At 33.6% G+C, this 19,046-nt stretch overlaps 1 protein-coding gene across 10 annotated transcripts in view; it reads right to left on the reverse strand.

Moving 5' to 3' along the window:
- Positions 1–19,046, reverse strand: part of LOC118181150 (coiled-coil domain-containing protein CG32809-like) — a 1,535,131-nt gene that overhangs the window by 466,706 nt on the left and 1,049,379 nt on the right. The window contains exon 1 of one of the 10 annotated variants that reach the window (XM_085811664.1): positions 8,582–8,718. The exons of 8 other annotated variants lie outside the window; for them this stretch is intronic. The gene's annotated coding sequence lies outside the window, so the exon portion shown is untranslated. Of the gene's footprint in view, positions 1–8,520; positions 8,719–19,046 lie in introns of those variants that run through there. One more of the 10 variants, XM_085811665.1, reaches the window with a different exon arrangement.

Here is a 19,046-nt window from a genome sequence, read left to right on the forward strand (position 1 = left end):
TTAATTATATTCGCTATGAAAGTGTTTGCACGAGTATATAATGATTATTTCAGAAGTCAAACAACAAAAATCAGCGTTATACCTACAAAATTTTCACAGTGAAAATTTTGTAGGTTCACTGTGAAAATTTTGTAGGTATAACGCTGATTTTTGTTGTTTGACTTCTGAATTAGTATTTATTCAGCGTGTTATTGTGTCTTAATTATATAATGATTATTGCGAGAATACAATGCTTAGCTTGTTTCAGTAGTTGTCTTTCATATTGCCTTTAGGATGTTTATCAATTGAGTTACGTTTTAAAACTTCAAAGGACCGTTATCCTCCGCTGTGAACAACGGATAATTAAAATCGTGCATACCGAGTCAACGGGTATGAAGTGCAACTGCATATAAACATTCTGAGCAACAAACTCATCCATGTTTTATTATAAACATAGTTTCTTGAAAGGGATTACCAATTTATACAAGATAGCAAGTCCCAATTTATACACGTTAGATAATCTAGACATGGTTTGCTAAACATGCTGTTGAGGTTTTCTCATCGTCCGCACCTTCCTTAATCACCCGGTATCTACATTATATAGTTCCTGCAATCAAACTTAGTGAAAACGTTTGAGCGCAATGTCCGCTTTCAGTATGTTTCCAAGAACTTGAGCAAATTTTGCAAGAACAATGGGTTCTTATCCCATTATTAGCCATTCAAAATTATACCTGTTCACTGCCAGGAAAACACTGAGGCTGTTTTTAACGCAAGCAGCAAAATTACGCAATATCAATAAATGAATTCATTCTCTTATCAGGTATTTTCATAAAGATAAACTCAGTTTTTCTTAATATAAACATTTGTTTAATCTCCTAGATTTCTGGACGTCCCGTCTTTAACTAACAATACCAGAACACTAACAACACTAGATGAATATAACAGAGATTTAAAAAAAGCTGAAGATTAACAGGTGATTTTCTTTCGAAGAACAAAGTTGAACTAGCTAACACAAATTTACTTTGCGCAAATGGCGTACAGAACGTAATTACATTAGTTAGTTGATAGTTCATACTTGATAGTAGGCGAAGTGCTTTAACCGTGGGGTCAACATGTGCTACCTTTGACTGTAACTTTCTCTAAGTTAGATTTTTTTCAAGTTTCAGTATTTCTGCAAGAGCAGATTTGAGCATAGCTTCTGAAAATGCAACGCTTGTTATGATCAATGCTTGCCCAGAATGTGGCTTATAAAATGAAACTAATGATTTAATAGGTGTGCAACGGGCCTGAGGCTCCTCTAACCCTTCCCCGAAAAAAAAGAGAAAGAAACAGAATTGTTGATGTAATTGAGGTTTTCTTCGGATTGAATTTTCGTCATCAGGGATGACATAAATCTGTGCCTATGATTGCTACCAGAAGAATTACATTATTTAAAATTCACAAGTATAATTTGAAATATTGGTCGAAGTTTGTGCTGTTAGCTTTAAAATCCATTTGTCTGGTGCAAGATGGAGATGAATTTTTCCCAAGCAGAGCGAATTATTATGATTCAGCGTTACTTCGCAAAACAAAAATTTGATTCCGATGTCATTTTTTCACATGCTTTGTTGGTGACTGACTAAAACATTTTTATTCCTGACTTCGTCTATTTTTTATTGGAATTCTGAAAGTAGTTGTCTTGTTAGTTTCACAAACATTTGGAAACTTCAAACATTCAACAACTTTTCAAAACATTCAACAACTTTTCCATAAAAATGAGTTATGAAGTAATGACTAAGCGCAAAAATTTGTTCTGCTTAGAGAGAACGCACCTTCACGTTTCAACAAAGAAACGGTTTTTAAAACTAACAGCAAAAAATGCAACTCAAACTTCAAGCGATATGCTACTTATGACAGTAATACAGATGTCATACAGTTGAAACAATTTTCCCTTTAACATCCAATCTGAAATTTTGCCAATTCTTGAAAGTCTGATTGCGTGACTTTAGCTCAGTCTGTGCTTATTATTCAAGCAGAAAGGCTGATGGAAAATAGCGTCAGAATTTTTTCTCGTATTTAAAACTCCTCTCATTTACACAATCTGGTGGAGTAAAGGAAACGCTAGAACTACAGGACATATTTTTAATTTAAGAGAAAACGTTTTAATCAAAATAAATCTCTGTACTGGGATTTTATTGGGATTTTTTTATTACCCATACTTTTATTAAATTTCACTGGATGGGTCACAAACATAAATAATTTTCAGATGTATAACATTTTTTTATATCTAAGTATTACGAATTCAGCAAATAAAATTAGATACCTTACTTTTTGATCCACCGTCATATTATATTTAATGTCAAAAATCTAAGATCTTCTTTAAAGTTTAATATTACTCTCACTACTTGCACGCAAGAAGAGGATTGCAGCTCACAAGACCTGTCATCTTTCTCAGGGAGGCGAGGAAAGAAAAAAAAGATGATGAAATAATGTCTCAAAATAAAAGGATCTTAACTCCATCCAATAATAGTACATCGGGAAAACGCCAGCGGAGTCAGCGATTTAAAGAGAGAGAAGAATTCAATGAAAAATCTTCGTGTACCTGTCTTCCACCGACAGGGTGTTAAAGTGCTTCTGACGCCATTATGGAGGGCTGTCCAAAGTAATGCTGCACGGTGAAGAAGTGATTGGAGGATTTTTTGCTTTGTCGCGCTGTCTAAAAGTATGAGAAGTACCATTTATTGTTCGTGGATGTTAATATAAATATTACAGACTACGAACTTTAATTTCATTCGTCTGACTGATAATTACCAGCGATAAATGAAACGAATATGGATATTTAACTGCTATTTAAACACGGTATTCGGATATTCAAAGACTATACATACACATATGAACGAATAATTTTTTAAAACCAGAACTAAATCTTCATCCTGTTCTACACCGTTAATCCCGATTTCTTTTACCGAAATTTCGACAGCTCATCGATTATCATTATTAACCGGAAGTGAAACACACCAGTGAGGTAAAAAATACTTTTACATTGGCGTGGACTTAACTCTATCGATTTTGAGGGCGATTTGATATAGGTACCTCTCCTACACCAGCAAAAATATTTTGTAGATGTTGGAGGAGAGAAATTATATTTATATGGAAATTAATTTTAAAAAATAAAAAAACCACATTAAATTCTCTTAGAGATGGAAAAAGAGAGATAAGAGACACCTCGTATTTCATCCTCTAAGGTGCTTTCCTTCGGAATTGGAATGGAGCTTACATATACAGAGCATACGTGCTTTGCCACTAGTGAAAATCCACATATACTGACCAATAATTAATATATAGACAAAAAATGGAGAATAAAGGCTGAAGGAAAATATTCGGAATGATTACAAGACATTTTCAGAATTCAACAAGACATGCAAGTGGTAAATGTAAGAACATTTGAATTTCAATGAGATAAAATGCAAATAAAGAAAATGAAATAAACTGTACATCTGAAGAATTCAAAATTATTATTATTATTATCTTAACATTTCACCGCTAGAAATATAAACACATCTCCTTTAAAACCATTTTACATATAATAATTAAAAGCATGAAACTACAAGAAAGTATGAAAAAGTACTTTAAAATAAGTAGTTAAAATATAATTATGTCAACTTATTTTTATTTTAAAATTGGAAATGAAAAAAATAGCTAAAACTTAAAGAGAAAAAAAATTAAACTCGGCTCATTTGCTTAATAGATTCGAAGTCCGTATCATTTATCGCGAAAAGCTAATGAAAACTAAAATGATTAAATAATTACTAGGTCAACTGAGTTTTACAAGACATCACAAATTTTCCGAAAGATAACTCCACGACTCAGAATACTTAATTAACAGCCGTACGCGGAGGAAGCTATCATGAATAACCCATAAAACTCGAAACACAACATAGATTAACTTTTGCAGCTCGGCATGGACGATTTAAACGAGTTTCTTAATCGCTGAAGCGATTTAAATAATAAATAGGAAGAATTTAAACTTCCAGGCAATTTGGTTTGGTGATAATGTTCTTACCGCGTTGGAACTGCAATCACCGCTCTCTCCGAGGAATCGATTTTGAGAAGTTATCGATATCTTTTACGTAGCAATGATAGGAAAATGCCTTCAAGTTACCGAGAAGTCTCAAAAGGACATTATCGGTTAATGCTGAACGAATTCTTACCTTTTTACAGCCCGGTTAAGAGACCATTAATGGAAATATACGGGACATCGAACAGCCCGGTTTTGATATTCTTAACTTCATTAAGCTGCTGCTTACGGATTTCCATTAATAAAGAACACTAGGACTTAGACTGAAGAATTTTTAAGAATCATTGATTAAAAACTTAATCTCAGACCGACATGATTCGCAAGAGGCAAAAGGTAACACTAATAATTTAATAACATATTCTGTCTACAACCTATATATAATACGTTTGAAATTCTTCACATATTTAATTCGGAATAAATCACATGCAAAAATTAAAAAAAAAAAAACACACACACACAAGCACAGTGGCAAACTGCAAGAAATGAGAGGCCGAATAAGCAAAACCAAAAAAGAGAATATCAAATTTAAAATATGAAAATTCAAAATTACTAACTTTCATTTGGCTAAGTCCCCTTCCTGAAACCTAACCTGCGTCACCGGAAAAACTAACTGGAATTATGCATTGCCTGCTAGCTCCTGTCTCACTGCCTTGCTGTAGTGTCTATTGTCTTAAAATGATAAGTTGCACATAGAAAATGAAGTAGCTTGTCGCATCCGTAGTGATGTGTAAACCAAGAATATAAGTCGTAAAAAATTAAGTTCTGTGGTGAACGTCCAGCTATTTGCGGCTTTCCTAATTCCATCTAACTATTACGTGTCCTACTTGTATGCCAACAACATCCCTAAACATCTCGGCTATGATTGCAAAATAATTGGTGTCTACACTCTCTAAATCGCCTTTAAGCAAAACATCACACACACACACACAACATATATATATATTGGAAAGAGGGTCAGTTTGAACACCTAACAATAGTACCAGAACACACATACACACACACATATATATATACATATCTGTTTTATATTAATTTTAATGTCTTAAACGAAAATTTATTTGCTTCCTTTTTCGGTTTTTGATATCAAATGAACCAGAAAAACGAAACACGTTTTCGAAACATATTAATCGCCTTTTATGAAGCTTTAATTCATTTTTCGCTGATGAATTCTGTAAAAGAAGATTAATTTTTATATTTTTGTATTATCTTGTATATTTTTTTCCCTTTCAGCATTTTTATTTTTCGAGTTTGAACTACTGTGAATTCTTATTTTTATTTTGATTTGTTTAGATATTGTGTTAAAGCTCTTATACACGGTTTCAATTATTAATATTGTTAAGGAATTGTCTTGCTTTGACTCCAATTTACTTTTAACTTTAGATGCTTTAAGTTTATTTTACTTCAATCCTGCAGCTATAACCCAGGACAGGTATAAAAATTTTGTTTTTAACTTTTAGCCTCTTATTAGGTTTATATATATATATATATATATATGTATACATACATATAAAAATGAATAAATAAACTCAAACCTAATCCAACTGCGTACTGAAAGCAGCAACAAATGGTAGTAATAATGCAAAGTAAATTAAGAATACTTTTAAAATCCATCCAATATTCAACACGGAAGAAACCACATCGGGGGGGGGGAAACACAGAAAACCAGAAGCACAGTGGCAAACTGCCTCATAGGCTCAAAAGATAGCAAAAAAAAATTAAATAAATAAATAAAAGGACATTTATTAAAAAATCAAGGAAAAAAAAAGTTAAACTGATAGTCTGTCTTCGTCTGCTTATCAGAGTTTATATTATATTGCTATCATCTGCTCACGCATAACAACGCTAAAAGTTTTAATTTCGGTGATAAAATGTCGCGCATATCAAATTTTCAAAAAGTATGCAAATTCCAGAGTGTATGTTAATGGCAAATAGTTTCAACCACAGACACCTTTGCACTGTTACAAGTAATGTATCGCTTGAAATTATTTCACTCGTTCACTAGTTTATGTTATTAGTCTTGTTTGGTGTAAGGCGGAGATGAATTTTATTTTAAAGGAGAATGAATTTTTATGATTCAGCATTATTTCGCAACGCATTTATTTTTACTTGTTATGTGCTCTGCCCTTGGGCACTGCATGGAAAGGGCGTGATGCCCCGTGGAGCCTTTTTTAAGGGAAACTGTCTCATATCCATATCGCACATGGGGAAAACCACGAAAACGCTCCCGCATCTAGCCCGTTCGCCGGGACTCGAACCCCGGACCGATTACCAGAGTTCAGTGGCATCTACCGCTCGGCCGCTGGTAAGCACAACACATTGTTATGGAAAAGTTATTAAGACGTTTAAAGACGCCTTCCCAAATGTTTGAGAACAAGAAAACGTCTTTTCGCCAGACAGTATGATTCGGAGAAACTGGAAACGTTAACCATAAGAAAGTGCAGGTGCGTCTATTCTAAGTTTGGACAAAATGAACGAAGTCAAGAATAAAATGTTGCAACCACTAACAAACAGTATGAAAAAGAAGGCATTGTAATAAAATTTATCCGTTGCGAACTAATGCTCAATCATAAAAGTTCATTTTGCTTGGGAAAATCTCATGTTCATCACGCACAAAGCGAACAGGTTTTTAAAGATAACAGCATAAACCGCAAATGAAACCTGAAGTGATGGATTACTTGTAACAGGATAGGGAATGATCCACTGAAACAACTCGAAAACATAAAACATATCCCTTTTGAAATTTCTACCATTTTTAAAAGTTTAATGTGGAGTTTGGATCATCCGGAACGTCTTACGAAATTATCTTGAAAATGAGTTTTTATTTTACGTTTATAATTTCTAAAACGGATCTTTTACACGGATTGAAAAACTCAAAATATATGCTTTTATGAAATGCTGAAAGACATTTTAAAAAGGTTGTAATGTATTTTGTAATGTTATATTATGTATTATAGAAATGCATGATCATACATGTTATTAATAAATTAAATTCTTATATTACAGGTTATTCGAGAAAGGGGGAGAATTAATTGAAAAAACTGAAGCTAAGAAACACTGTTATGGATCTAGCTTAAATTTTCTTTCAAAGTGATAACCCGGAAGTGGAGATTTTTTTAGCATGAAACATAAATTTTCACGCAAAATAATTAGTAAATTAACAAGCACACCAAAAATAAATAAACATAAAAGGTTCTAACATAATTACTCTTACACAAAGATTTAATTTGAATTTCTTTCCGATCATAAAAATAATTAATAGAATAAATTAATTCAAACAAATTCTGCCGTTTCAAAAATAAAATTGATCGCAATATAGTTCATAAGAACTTTTGACCTTTTTTATACTTCTGAATTGTTTTGCAGCTGTGAAAAATACGGTGAGCAATCCGTTTACGACGGCTACGCTGTCGATCAATAACAGTAAACCCTCTCGCCGCCACCACCTCCCTTAGGAAGACCACCATTGAAAGTGTTATCTGAGAACAAAACTTGTTGTCCTTTTTGTTGTGGTAACTGGTTACCATACATTGTTGGACAATCAATTCTCATTAAAAGTATGCATGTAAGAGATATATTAAATAAAATTTTATTTTTTAATTTGTAAGAGACCATTAAGACTCCCTTTTAATTTTTATTTCTTTTTTTATCCTAAAAATACTTATGATATATTTTTTTGAAGTGCCATTTTCAAATTAATCTCTGCCGTATGATTATGATATAAAGCTCATGACGTGTGTACTTACAGAACGCCAAAGGTGAAACCGAAATCTTTTATTCAACAAGGAAATTAAAAGTATTCAAAACAAGACTTTTATGCAATGGATTTAACGAATAAAAATAAAGCGGAAGCATAACTTCGTTATTCTGAATTTGATATCAGTATCGTAACTTTTCATTTTCTTATACTTCTCTGTGTTTTTAAAAGCATGTCGTCCGTTTTTTATCTTCTACAAATAATTTTAGCTATGTGAACCATGCGTATTCACGCTTATATAATTATGGAACACCAGGTGGTTTCCTTGTGTGTATTTAATCTGCTTTTTGCAACAAATAAAACAAGTGTAATTCAGTTAGCGATGACTACATTCATCATTGTAACATTCAGCTATCATTAACGTCAGCATTTAAGACAGAATCAAAATTTTCATGACATGTGCATATTATTGTATTATTTTTCATATTATTTAAGCCACTGAAAAATTAAATAGCGATAATTTAATAATAACTTAACTTTTGCTCGTCTAGAAAAGAGAAAATAACCAATCCGAACATTCGCCCAGACAGCTGTAGTTCTATTATTGACATAAAAAATGATAAATTTCATATCGATTCAAATGAGAAGGAAGAAATGGAAATTTAAAAGCCGTTGCCAAACAAAACAAGCTTATAAAATCTGTAATTGCGGAATTACATAAAATATATACATCATTTTTAAGAAGTGAAGAAGAAAATAAATTATTCGATTAAAACAAATGATAACTTACACTAATGCACTGACAAGAACAAGAAAGCTCATTTTCCAAATTAAACAAATGCGTTACTCACTTTCTTTTAATATCCGCACTAAATCAAGCTCACGTAACAAACAACGGTTCGGAATTGATCGTGTGCGTTTTCACGGTTGTGTCTTCAAGAACAACACGGAAAGCGGAACACACGCTCAGGGACACTTACCCTTCAAGTAACATCCCTCTTAACTGTAACTTTCGGGAGGGAAGTGCAGGTGCGGCTATGGGGGAGAACTAATAATAGAAAAGAACTTTTTCATTTATTCATTTTTTACACCAGTCGACCCTGAAAGCTTAGTTATTCGTTTCGTTTTCTTTTGGCACGAATTAAAGCACTGAACGAGAGAAAGTGAATGATGTAGGTCTGCAGAATTTCTACTTTTTCTACAGTGGTTGGGCTACAAAATATATATAAATAAACGATCTAGATGGAGGAAAAAACTTACATAAAGCACATACCTCTTAAGTGAGCGCAGAGGGACTAAAATGGGGTGTTCCATTTTTCTGGAGATCACTGAACTCATTTTTTTATCCACATCCACCTTTTTAGCATATGTGTTTAATATTTTTTCATAATAATTAAATTTTTTATGTGGAGAAATATTCTATAAAAGTGTAAAGTCTAATTGTAATCTAAATGTAAAGAAAATACTTTTAAATAATATATAAAATATATAACTTATTTACGGTAAAAGTTCAGGGATTAATTTCGCAAATAAGAGGCACCAAAAAGCCATATGGAGAGGCATCAGATAAGGTCAACAAATATAACTAAATAATATAATAAGTAATTAACAATTAAATTGCCGCCCAGACGATACAGTGGTTAGGAGAGCCTAATGAGTTACAGAATTGGCCCGGGTTCGAATCCCGGAGATGGCACGGATATTTGTAAATGTATAGCCTCTTTCCGGCATGGGGGCACTTTAAATATATGGCGAGCTGAAAGTCCTCTTGCGTGGTTTGGTGGTAGGGGAGAGGGGTGGAAGACCCTCTCCCCCTGGGTGCTCTTCCTCAATCTGAAAGGCTTCAGATTTTAACGGCTGCTCAAAAGATTTCATTAAAAATTTTACGTTCTCGTTGAGCTCTCTGCTCTTCCACTCACCTCGCAGTGTACTGCTCGGCACGCTCGGCGCGTACTCGAGGTTCCCGTGGTTCCAGTCGTGGCGAAGACATTCCACATTTCTTCAGTTTACTGACATTGAAATATTCTAACTTCTCTACAGTGGCGCCCGAACTAAAAAAAAAAAAAAAGTGGTGGATGATGATTCTCCACCACCAGGATTTGGCGATAGGGTCCCATAATCCCCAGTCGCCCTTTAAAAGGGGGGTATATAAGGTACTTATCCCGCCTTCATAGTATGCTTTTATGATGCAATGGTGAGCCCGCTCGGCGCGTACCCGAGAGGTCCGTGGTTCTGGTCCCGGAAAGGGCATTGCTCAATTTTCATCTCTCCTGCTTTCAAAAAATATCCAATGTCTCTACAACTAAATTTCGATTGATGATACGAATGAGAGTTAATAGATATTTTAAATCCAATTTAGTTATCCAAATACTATTTTGAGAGATTCGCGGTTTGAGTCTCGGCGAGGACACTGCTCATTTTTCATTTACTTCAAAAAAATCCTAATAACTCTACACAGGCTTTATTATTAAGCATCGTTTTCTTCGCATTTACGCCACATACAGTTCAACAACAAAAAATATATAATGTTATAACATAAAAATATATATGTTTATAAATTTATTTATATATGTGAAAAAATATATATAACATTAAAAATATATATGTTTAGAATTCCCGATACAATGCTAAGTGTTGGGATGTTATATGTATATATATTTATTCTTTTCTCAGTTCATCATATCAATACCCAGTTTTCGTAGTAGTTAAGAATTTTTTTGTCTTTTATCACTAACTTTTGCCGAATAACTGGATTTTAGCCGAATTTAAAATACAAGTATAACTTATTTTTGCGTTAAGAAGAAAAAACAAACGAACACTTGTTTCGGGGGGGGGGGAGGCAGAAAGATCATCGAATGTTTCCTCTGAGTAGAAATTTTTCTAAAATCAGAATACAATAAAAAAACATAATCCGCTAGAGCAATGTATAAGCAGTGAAATCCAATCCGAATTGCACACGCATGTATTATATTAACTTTAAGTATATCATGAAAAGAGAATACTAACGCATTTGGGCTGCTGCTTTTAATCATGTTAAGGCCTGTTTTTGCCTAGTAAAAGTTCTAAAGTTCGAATAGCTTTATAACTCTTGTGAAAAGAGTATGCTTGTAAGTAATTACCACATTCCACCCCGCCCCCCCCCCTAAAAAAAAGAAAGAAAGAAAAAACAAAAATCTGAAAGGTTTCAGATTTTAAATTACGTCCAAATGGGCGTTTTTTTAACGTTTAGTGTGCTACGTTTATGTATTAAATATCATGTTCTTTGCACTTAAACCATAAAATTCAGCTCCATAGCAATGTCGAAAAATAATTTTAAAATGAGCCTATCTTTAGAATTTCCGATGCACAGTTCCGCACACTGGAGATAAAAAGGTATTTTTCCCCCCGTAGAGTGTTGCCATGGCTCGCTTTGAAATCGCTGAGTTTGTTACTCAAAAATTCGTTTAAAGTTTTACAAAATATGAAATCGATAATAAAACAAATTCCACATTTCAAATTTAGTCTTCTACATGCCCATATTTGTAGGAGGATTACACCATTCAAAACTCGATGGCTCTAGGTACCGTTGTTTTATCACAATGCGAGAAATATCCATACATTTATGCAGATTTTTCATTATTGAATTTCTTCAAATATAATGCAGGACTCTAACATTTGGTGGCAACAGTTTGGAAAGTGATTCGCCGTTTATAATGATGAATCGCAAAACGAAAACAATAGTCCTTCAGGGACAAAGGCCCTTTGAAAGGTCTGTAGTGGAGCCCGAACTAAAATATGGCGGAAGAATTTGATTGGGTAGATCTTATGTTTCTCCCTAAAGCGGTTATGACGGTCAGTTAACACTTGGAAAATTCGTGGCTCCAGTCCTCGCGACAAAAATTATTTTTTCACGTTTTTTAGCTCTTAAATCCTAATGTTGTCCATATGCTAATCGTAAATTTAGTTTATACCCTCAAACCCCCCTCCCCCCTAAAAAAACTGAGCATTGGTAAACCGTTGTTAATGCGTAAGATTTTATTCTAAAACATAACTCTCAAAATCAAATGATAAGAAAGAACTGAATAAATAGCAACCGAAAAGAAAACAATTAAACAAACTTATTGCAAGTCCCTTCTATAATACTAAAGGTTCCACATAACTTTCAGCATGCCGAACCAATTACAAGATAACAGGCCTTCTAACTAAAAACAGGCCCTTCAGCCATATCAGAAATTAGTGAACAATAACGTAATTTGAAAGATAAACGCCATAAAAAAATGGGGGCAATTGTTTCTGCCGGCTGTGGGCATGTTGCCAACAGGAAAGATAAAATAGTTCTCTTCGCAATTATCCGTAAACGGATTCGATTTCAGTGCGGACTTGTCACACGGAAACACCGGAGTAATAATTTAAAGGAATGGCATAAACCGTAACATTGGGAATCATTAATTACGAACTATTTAATGAACGCTGCTCTCGCAATTGCCATCGGGCTAATAAGCCTGGAATTCTAAGGGCCGGTGCATGCGCACAGAAGTATGCTTTGGGAAACATAAGATCACAATGTCAAACGTAGTTGCACCGATATTACAAACTACATGTCAGATACTGTAATAAAAACGCACTTTAATTTCGCAGTTTCACATGAAATACAGCAACTGATTTTTAGCAGATCTCAAACAACTTAAGGTTTCTAAAATTATAAATGCAAGTCAACTTAACATAGCTTACTAATTACAGAACCTTGTACATCATAGTCAACGTTTTCGTGATATTAGAGCCGAATGGAGGTACTTTAGTTATCTGCAAAAATAGTCGACCTCCGATTAGCCAGAAGATAATTTAACGGGCATTGTCAAAAACATTAAACGCGTTATAGCAAAACCATGGGAAAATTACTATTACAAATCATCAGCATAAAACAAAACTGTACATTGAACACACAGTAAAGGAAAGGAAACTAAGTAGGAAAACAAATGATGTCGTAGTATTTGAGAGTTGTTTTTATCCGCAACAATGCAATTTTTTTAAACATAATAGATAAATATATAAATATTGTTAGAATATTCGTTAAAAGTAATTGCTCATTCTTAAAAACGTGTCTAAGCATTCAAATCAATTTCATATTATCTCCGACAGAAATACAAGAACAATGTGAACAAAACCAAATAGCAGGTGCATTGTCACGTAAAAAAGCAACATACGAGTAGACAGGAACACGAAAAAGTCAGGATACGCGACTGCCAGAGACTGTGAGAAGTTTGAATACATTTGATTTAATGAATTTATTTTTCGAATAACACAGCTTGTAAATATAACTAAATTATCAACGGTATTTTTCTGTTAATTGTAATATTCATGTTTTGTGTGCTTTAAAACTACTTTTTTTTAACTGTGATTTAGAGTTAATCATGGATATTGTTCCCGGATATTACTTTGGTTAAACGACTGTGCTCCGAAAGAAAGAAATCTTTTTTAAGTATGCTCCTAAATAAAGGTGTCGATATTAATATGCGAGTCGACCACTCTTCGGAAAGCCAGAAACTTCTTGAGCATGCTCTCGAATAAAGGTCGCATTTTTATGCGAGTGCGTCACTATTCGGAAAGGCAAAACATTTTTTAAATATGATCCCAAAGAAAGCGGTTAGCACTTATATGCGAGTCGGGTATTCTTTTCGGAAAGCCAGAAAACATCTTAAGTATGCTCCCAAATAAACATATTGGTACTTTTAATGCGAGTCGGCAACTGTTGGGAAAGCCAGAAAGCTTCTTAAGTATGCTTCCAAATAAAGATGTTGGCACTTTAATGCAAGTCAGCCACTGTTCCGAAAGGCATAGAAAAATTCTTAAGTATGTTTTCAAATAAAGGTGTCGCACTTTTATGGAATTTGATCACTGTTCGAAAAGCCGGAAAACTTCTTAAGTATGCTTCCAAATAAAATATTGGTACTTTTAAATGCGAGTCGCCAACTGCTGGGAAAGCCAGAAAGCTTCGTAAGTATGCTCCCAAATAAAGATGTTAGTATTTTAATCCGAGTCGGCCATTGTTGGAAAAGCCAGAAAACTTTTAAGTATCCTTCCAAATAAAGATGTTGGCACTTGTATGCAAGTCAGCCACTATTCTCAAAGGCATAGAAAAATTCTTAAGTATGCTCCAAAACAAAGGTGTCGGCAATTTTATAGAAGTTGATCACTATTCGAAAAGCCGGAAAACCTGTTGAGTATGCTCTCGAATAAAAATGTTGGCACTATGCGAGTTGGTCACTGTTGGGAAAACTAGAAAGCTTCTTAAGTATGCTCCCAAATAAACATATTGGTGATTTTAATGCAAGTCACCCACTGTTCCGAAAGTCATAGAAAAATTCTTAAGTATGCTCCCAAATAAAGGTGTCGGCACTTTCATGCAAGTTGATCACTATTTGAAAAGACGGAAAACTTCTTAAATATGGTCCCGAATAAAGGAGATAGCACCTTTACAGATAGGAGATAGGCAATAGATTTAGGCCACTGTTCGAAAAGAAAGTAACTTTCTTAAAAGTGCTCCAAAATAAATGTGCCGACATTTTTATGAAAACTGCCTGCTATTCGAAGAGACAAAAGCTTTCATAAGTGTGATCTCACGGCATATTTGTGCAAGTCAGTCAATGTTCGAAAAACAAGAAACTTTAAGAGACCTCCGACATACAAATGTCTGCATCTTTACTGAACATGGCCACTGCCTAAAACGCCTTTGCAGGTGTACCCTGCACGAACATACCAGTACTCTTATGCCTACCGGGCATTATTCGAAATAACAGAAATCATTTAGCCAAGAAAAAAACTTTAATGAAAATGCTAAGCACCCTGTCCTCTCGAATAAAGATTCCATAATCCTTATGCAGATTGGTTTCCTACTTTTAAAAATGCAGCCTTCAGAAACGTCAGGCATTATTAAAACGGAGTACTGCTATGCAAATAAGGTTTCAGTTTGCTAATTTTGATTGGCAAAGCAAATGAAAATTCAACTTTCATAGCGACGTTCAAGCATAGAAGTGCTTTTGCACCGTTATGGATGTTGCATTATGCAAATTAGACACTGATCTTCATTAAGGTACGGACATTTTTATGCAGAGACACCCTTGTGAAAGTTTCTGTCTCAACAAGGACTGGCCGATTATCTTAGCAGCGTTATGAAAGGATTCCGTTGATTTTACACGTTTTTCGTTTCGATGGGGGAGGATAACGTTCACTGAAAAATTATAAAAAAGATTCATTTTAACATAAATTGGCCAAATTTAATAATTTTTTCTGAAAACCACTCATTATAATTCTCCTAAATTGCTGCAAAAGTTAATTCTTTTAAATATTGCAGTTAAAAATTGTTCTAAGAATATTTGCTAAGCAGTTCTATTACTGTTACATTAAGTCACAGAAAACACTGAATGCATTTAATTAGTTAACTGTCATTTGCATCATGTATTAAATCGTTCATCTTGTATCGGCCCGTTCATTAACAGAGGAAAGATCTCGTACAGAGTTTGATGTTTAATGCGAAAACGAAGACCCTCAAGGTTTCTGTTGTTAATGAAAAATTATTTACGAAGGGTATAACGCCGAATAAATTAAAGGTTAGGAAAATGAGAATCCATAGAAAACATAGTCCAGTAAATAGAGAAAAAAAAAACTTAAGTACGAATCAGCAATGTGACAGAATCGAATGTCTTAAAAAAGTATATTTTCACACTCCTCCTATTATAGCGACACTGAGATACGAGTAATGTCAAATAAACCTTTCTAATAAAAGATCTGATACACTCCTCGGAAACTAACACTGCAAAAAAAGACAAGAGTTAAAAAAAACACAGTCCTTTTTTTTCACGCAGAAGCTAATAAAAGGGAGTGAAAAACACAGTTTCAGAAATAAGTAAAACGAAAAATAAAACTGGACAAAACAATTCGATTTTACTTTTCCACTCATTTCCTCCCCCCCCCTTTCTTCCCATGTTCACTTTAAAGTCAGCGAAGGAGAGATGCGAGACGTTTAAAAGTACAGTATTGGAATCGTTTTCTCCTATCGAAAGAAACCATTCTAAAGTTTTTAGGGTATTAGTTTTTCTCGCTTTTGAGTATTACCTTCTCCAAACGCGGTGAGAAGCGGACGGGAATTGCGAAAGTACGGATTTTTTTTTTTTTTTTTTTTTAGCAACAAAGGGGGTTCTTATGCTCTACCTGATATCATTTTACCCTTCACAGATAAAGGCAATCCGAGCAAAAGGAAAATTCTACTACAGATAACCATGATAACGCCATACAGCCAGCCTATTTGTCTGATTGAACTACAGAAGTCTAATAAATTTGGCTACTGAGGAGCTTGTGATTTTGGAAAACTCTATACCAGTGATCTTCAAGTTTTGTTTTGTGGAACCCCTAAAACTCATTTTTAGCCCAAAGGGCGTTAGCCCAGATGGGCGACTAATTTCGTTTTTGCGTTGAATCACTATAAACAGCATATCAATTTTCAAATTGCTGCCAATAAATATTATCGCTCCGTGCTATATTAAAAAAATTAAATAATGAAGAATCTTCATAAGCGTATGCATGTTTCTAGCATTGCGATAAAACAACGGTACATAGAGCCATCAAATTTTGAATAACGTAATCCTCCACCGAATATGGGCATCTGGAAGCCCTAATTTGGAATTTGTTTTATTATTGATTTCGTATTTTGTAACATTTTTAATGAACAAACTCAACTATATCAAAGCGAGCAATGGCAACACTGTTCGGAAAAAAAAAATATCTCTAGCTCGCGAGACTGTGTATCGGAAATTCTAAATATATGCTCATTTTAAAATTACTTTGCGATAATGCTATTAAACTGGATTTTATTCTTTAAGTCCGAAGAACATGATATTTAATAAATAAAAAAAAACACACAAAACGTTACAAAACGCACCTTTGGGCGTAATGTAAAATCTGAAAGCTTTCATTTTTTTTTTTTTTTTTTTTTTTTTTTTTTTTTAAAGCGCAAAGGAGCGTTAGCTCAGAAGGGCTATTAATTTCGATTTGGCAATTTGCGTCGTTTCAGTATAAACAGCGAATCACTTTTGAAATTGTTTCCACCAAATATTACAGCTTTGTATTATATTTAAAGAAATTAAAAAATGAAGTATCTGCATAATGTATGTTTCTCGCATTGTGATAAAACGACGGTACCTAGGTCCATCAAATTTTTAATAACGTACGTCTCCGTTCGAATACGGGCGTCTGGGAGCCCAAACTGGGAATTTGCAATTTGTTTTATTACCTATTTCATATTTTATAAAGCATTTATGAGCTTTGATTAAGAAACTCAACGATTTCAAAGCGAGCAATGGCAATACTGTACGGAAAAAAATAAATTTTTATTTCCAGCACGCGAGACTGTGTATTAGAAATTCTAATGATATGCTCTTTTAAATATTTTGCGATATTGCTACTGGATTCAATTTTATGCTTTAAGTGCGAAAAACATGATATTTAATAAATAAAGGTAATACACAAAACGCTAAAAAAAAGCCATTTTGGGCGTAATATAAAATCTGAAAGCTTTCAGACTTCTTTTTATTATTATTATTTGTGTGTGTGTATGGAAGAACAAAAACTATTATATGTTTGGCCCAATCTTATTATCCCTAAAAAAATAACTGATAAAAGAAAACATAGAAAGCATATCAATGTTAAGTGCAATTTATGTAGATAATAAAAGGAAAATCATTATTCCATGAGTTTTATTCATTAAAACATATTTATTTAATATTATCTTATGTCATCAATTTTTTTCATGGGCTGAAACTTACATTAAGCTAGATAAAGAAAACAAAAACAAAAACATGTTCACAGCTTTTTGGTTTCATAATTTCTGGAACGAAGGATATGCACTTTTAATTCTTACGTGGCCCAGGGGAATTGATCTCTCTTTCGCTGTCATCACTTCTACCCATATAATGAATATTTTTAACTTGAGAGTTCCGTCTCAGAGCCCAGACCCTCCTACGTAATTTGACTGATTGTTGATTCCACCAACCAGTGATATTATCTATCAGTCTAAATTTTCAAACTCATCAGGAAAACAATATAGATCTTCCTTTTGTGTTAAAATTTTTTTAACAAAAAGGACAGTTTTGTATTATAATTCGTTATGATATTCTTTATTCTATTTCAAATACTTTTGGTAGGAGAAATGTTAAATGTAAACGTTATTTCTGTACTGATTTTAATTTTCAAGTCATCGAAGTTGATAATCACATAATAATGACCGTTTTGTGTTTCTTCACCCAAAATGTCAATTATATTATTTTTCTTATTTAATCAGGATTCCAGAAATAGAACGGGGCAGCCTCGTCCACCTTAAGAAACAGGAGAAGGTTCGGAGTTAAAAGCACTGCATACAGTAAAATCAAACTGGCACATAAAATCATATTATTATCAAAATAGTTACGATAACGATATAAATGTTGTTGTACATATTACAAAATATTATTATATTACGCAAGAATATTTAAATCTCTTATTTTCAAAAAGACCCGATTTGTTCCAAGTAGTTAAATTATTTCCTATAAATTTCGCTCACACTACTCACACTTCAAACTTGGATAAGTAGGACGGTTCTGGTATTCCTCAAAATTCGCAAAAGAGATTCGCACTCAAGAACCACTTCAGATTTCCTTAAATATATCTCTGAAGGCAATTTTAAATTTAGCCTTACGTACGGGGTTCTCTCTTCCAATAATTACGGCAAGACACATAAAAATAAAATCAAAAGTGTTTTCTTGATTTCTCAATAAAGAAACATTTAATATGAGGTTACAAATACAAACTTTGATTGCAATTTACTAAATTTTCTTAGATTTTATTTCATAAATCCAAGTATAAAATATGATTGTTTGAGTCTAGTTTTATTTAACTCGTTTGCAATCATTAAGGAAACCGCTTTCATATAACTGCACTAGCATTCATCGCACATTATAATGAAATGAACGTTCTAGTAATAATACATAAAGTTATATATATCGTTGGAAATTTACATTTTTTACACGTTGCGAAGCTAAGTATAACTTAAGCGAAAGTTTACATGCAGATCATTAGCCCAGTTTACTGTACGCATCACCTGCACGGGTAGCCCCTGTTAGAAATTCTCCATTTCAAGCCTCCATTACAAAGACTGCAAAAGAAGTTGCTCAAATTATCCTGTACGCTTTTTGGTTTATGAGATCCCGGTGTTAGCTATCGTGGCGCCATTTTTTATTAAGACAAGGACCTGTTGCGCTACTGCTGCCTCAAGCTGCGTTCAGACGATAGTATAAATGTCATAGAGGT

The sequence above is a fragment of the Stegodyphus dumicola genome, chromosome 2 (genome assembly GCF_044657685.1).
Source record: "Stegodyphus dumicola isolate Sdum_Otavi_A_Nest chromosome 2, ASM4465768v1".
Taxonomy (NCBI): domain Eukaryota; kingdom Metazoa; phylum Arthropoda; class Arachnida; order Araneae; family Eresidae; genus Stegodyphus; species Stegodyphus dumicola.